Below are 4,754 nucleotides of genomic sequence, written 5' to 3'. Positions count from 1 at the left end.
AGGAACTTGTGTGATGAGTTTGTGAGAAGGAGAGAAGAACGAGAGAATGAGTTTGTGAGAGGAGAGAAGAATTAGAGAATAAATTTGTGAGAAGGATAGAAGAATGAGAGAATGACTTTCTGAATTAAATATTTGCTAAATAAACACATATATAGAGATGTAACCATACATTTTAACACAAATGTTTTCCCAACTGACCACAACAATACAAAAACATGTGTTTTCCCTGCTGACCACAACAATACAACTGACCACAACAAAACAAAAACATGTCATTTCCCTCATGACCAATGCTCCACTCGATGACACAAACAGCTTTTTCGTGACCAGATGCTCCACTCAATTGTGTGACACAAACATCATGTCCGTGACCACAAAAGACAACACAATGCTCCACTTGATCACTCTTTTTGACCTGCAAGTAAAAATAGAGAGTAAGTGATAAGCGTCAAGCACCACAGACAGAACAACAACATCAATCTACCAAACATCAATCCACAGAAATAAAAGCATTTTTTTTTGGTGAAAAAACTGAAAGCATTCATAAAATTTACTTGGTGAAGAACAGACCTTTTGAATTAGTTAGAAAACATAATAGTATATTTCATTATCAAACAAGAACAAGAACAAGAACATAGAGTACAAATATAACAACCAACAACTTCATAGAGTTGAACCTAAACTAGACTTGAACTTGAAATACTTAGAGAACATAAACTTAAGCTTAAGACAACAAACAACAATGACTAAGACTTGAACTTAAACTTATTAAGCCAACAACTCAGTAATAAGCTTTTTCTTCAGTGCTTATTCATAGTCAGCCAACGGTTCTTGTTTAGCAATAAGACTATCGAGTAGCTTCATCTTAGAGAGTCTCTCTTTGATAGCCAAGTTCTCTTTCTTGATGCTCCACATGCTCTGAAAATCAGCCACCGAGTTACCCTCAGACTTGGTCGTATGCTTACCATGCCCCTTTGATGCCTTCAACTCGAGGGACAAGTAGTTGCTTAAGCAGCTTCACTAGTATTGATTTCAGTTGCTTGAGAGGTTGATGATTGTGTACCTTCGTCACACTTCCTCCTTTTAGAGCTTCTCTTGTTTTTAGAGGTTGCAAGATCAAACCATTTCTGGTCGTTCCGCAGCTCTTTCCACGCATGCTCAAGGGTGAATTTCTTCTTGTAGTTGTTGAAGAAGATTTCATGAGCATATTTGAGCACATGAGTCTCGTTCTGGCTGCTACTTTTTTCTCTGGTTCCAGATTAGTACGCTCCACAAAACTTGCCTTTAAGATCATTGATCTTGTGCCAACGCTACTTGCAGTGACTTGCCTCCCTTTGTTCACAACCAGCCAGCTTCTGACTTGCAGCAAAGTATGCGGCGATTCTTTTTCAGGATGCACCAGACTTCTGCTCATTCCCCACAACATGATCTTTGCTCGTGTTTAACCTCAAGCTGATGAGCACTATGTCATCGGTTGGTGACCACGTCCTTTGTTCCTTACGTTATGCAGTAGAATTTTCACCAAAAAGAGACACTCGGGATGAAGATACTTTGGAACAATCTTGTCCTAAACCGAAGACAAGTTCTTGTTGACTATTTAGAAGGTCAAGAAAATTTGCATTGTGGTTATTATATGGATAGGAATCCATATCCGACAATTACAAATAAGAGAAGGGAGCAAAATGAGAATAATTAAGAGAAGAGAAGAACATAAGAAAATGGAGCAGAAAGAGAATAAGAAAGAGAAGAAGGAAGACAAGAACATCTTAGACTGACAATGCAAAGAAAGAGAAGAAGGAGATGTTTAGTAGATGGAAGATAAGAGCAACCAATACATAATCAATTTGTATTTATTACCTATCTCAACCAACTAGAGGTTTATCTATACACATTCATCACAACCATAGTCATTCCACCATGACAATACATAATCAATTTCTATTTATTACCTATCTCAACCAACTAGACGTTTATCTAAACCCATTCATCACTTTCTATCTATTACCTATCTCAACCATAATCAATCACTCACAATATATTTATTACCGAAATATATTGTGAGTGATTACCTCTGTTGTTTGAAGATGCATTCATCTTCTCTGTATTGCTATTGTCCTCCTTTTACTTGACGACACTTGCTCATTCCATGTTCCATCCATAAGATAAAAGACAAAAACATTTCAAAAACCATCAGCGGATTTATATATTAATTGATTTAAACATGTTATTCAATCTCAACAATCTACTTTCCAGAATGCACCAAGCCATCTAAACAAATAAGAACATGAAGTAATATAAATGATGATCAATGAATCGAAATCAATCAAATCCAGTAAAAGAAACGATCGATCAATACACATGAAAGCTCAAACGATCAATACACATGAAAGCTCTTCTTCAACAACACCAACAAGATCAAACTTTATATGTCTACAGAACCTAGAAGATCAAACGATCAATACACATGCAAGCTCTAAAAGGACATCTCATTAAAAGAAACACAAATCATTTACATGACCACAATCAAAGACATGCAGAACCCTAGAAGATTCGAACAACAAGACCACAATCAGAGACATACAAAACCCTAGAAGATTCGAATTTCAATGAACAAAAAAATTAAGACCTTTACCTTTCGATTCAACTGAGGAGCAACCGACGATTAGCTTCCTCGTCGACCTTAGCCACCTTTGATTTTCTTCGATTCGCTTCTTCGCCCACGACCGTAACCAGTTTCCTTCCTTAACTTCCTCGAGGATCGTAACTGGATTTGTTGCTTCCCTTCATCGAGGAGACCACCCAGGGATTTTGATCGCTTCTTCGAGGAGAAGAACCATCGATTTTCATCGATTTGCTTCGTCGAGGAAACAAGATGACGGTTTTCTCCACTTCGTCGTCAAGGAGAGAAGGATGATGAAACCTTCGAAAATGAAACTGAATTTTTTTCACCCCTCGGTTTTTTCTCCCAAATCATTCTCACCCTTACACATGTCCAAGAAGAACCGTATCTTCTTGTCCTTAATTAAGGAACGTCACGTAACATAAGAAGTGTTTTTTTAATTGCTAAATATGTTTAAGAAACACCTTAAGCGACCGCGATAATCATGGTCTAAGCCCATTACTGAAACTAGGAGACGTTCTTCCAAGGGATACAACGGTTCAACTCCCGAGGAAATCAACTTCTTGGTTTGATCATCTACGTAGAAACCTGGTTTCCGACTTAAAAGCAAACCAAGAACTGGACCAGAAAATGGTTTAAGGCATGAAGCCGAGTTCAATGTCTCATAGACCGTTGTTAATAACTCGTCGAGATCGGCTTCTTTTCTCACATCGAATTGGGAGGGGGTCTTTGCTCCCTCCTTAAAGTCCATTAGACAAAGAATTCGGCTCGACTATAAGTGACGTCAGCGTAAGGAACAATAATGATCTAGCTAACTCCCTTTCATAAATACAGAGGGAAGTCACCTAGAAGGAAACATTCACAATCTACACAACTCAACCAAAAAAATTAGGGTTTATAGTTCTTAGGTTTTAAACTAGATCTAAAGTGTCCATCTTTGTTTTTATCGATTTGATATTTTTTTTGTAATCGATTAAATATCTTTAATACTTTTTTTTTGCAAATAATAACCTACTAGCGAATTAGTGGTATTTTACAAATATGTCAAATTTTGATTCAACACCTGTTGCAATAATAAATAATTTAGTTTTTTTTGCTGCTTCAATTATCATATTAATTTAGAACAAAGATTACATAGTTATTATAGCTAGGTACATACAAATACAAAAAAGCAGCATGTTAATTTACATGTTGCTTTCATATGTTGGTACACATACAATACATTATCAAATCTAGCTATTTTTTTACTTATTCATATTCAATTATCTTTTAACGCTGATTTATACAATATAACTACTATAAAAAAGATTATATAGCCGACTCTACAACCGAACATACTACATATCTTATGATTTATGAAAATCTATATCCGACTGCATCACCCAAGCTGTCCTATGAAAATCCACGCCAAACCAAATTTTAATTGGACCATGTAGGAGATCTATTGAAAACATTTTCTCCGTTAATTGTTAAATAAATCGCATTCTTTAAGATTTAAAATATATAACTACCGCTGTAAAAGCATTAATTAATCATTAGTCAAACCAATAAACTAATGTTCGGATAACTTTTTTTTAATGAGACTTCAACAACTTTTAAAAAGATCAATGGTTGCGATTCATTGATTCTATCGCAGACCATTTGGGGTTTTCTCATACCGAAAGATGATATATTTCTTGGTTGTAATCAGCAACCATACCTCTTGATATGATGATAACCATCTTCCTAACTGCGTTTCTTATAGACATCCCCACAAGTAGCACATCAAAACAGTTTGACTTTGTATTGCTTGCGGACTTTTAAGAATGACTTATAAGAATCCCCTAGATTCTAACCATTGAAAAATATTTCTTCCAGCTAAGTTTACACATTGAAATATAATTTAATTCGAATATTCATGAGAAACTTTCTAAATTTTGGTTTCAAATGCAATGAATATTACATTATTTGGTACTGTACTATATTATAATTTTTTTAACGATGATTTATTATGATCTTACAATTATAATATATGAAAGATTACATAGACGATTCGACAACCGACAATACTACGTGCCTTATGAAGACCTACGCCTAACTGGATCACCTGAGTTGTCCTATGAAGATCCACGCCTGACCAGATTTACTTGCACCA

This window comes from Brassica napus, chromosome A1, assembly GCF_020379485.1.
Source record: "Brassica napus cultivar Da-Ae chromosome A1, Da-Ae, whole genome shotgun sequence".
Taxonomy (NCBI): domain Eukaryota; kingdom Viridiplantae; phylum Streptophyta; class Magnoliopsida; order Brassicales; family Brassicaceae; genus Brassica; species Brassica napus.
This window is presented reverse-complemented; position numbering follows the sequence as displayed.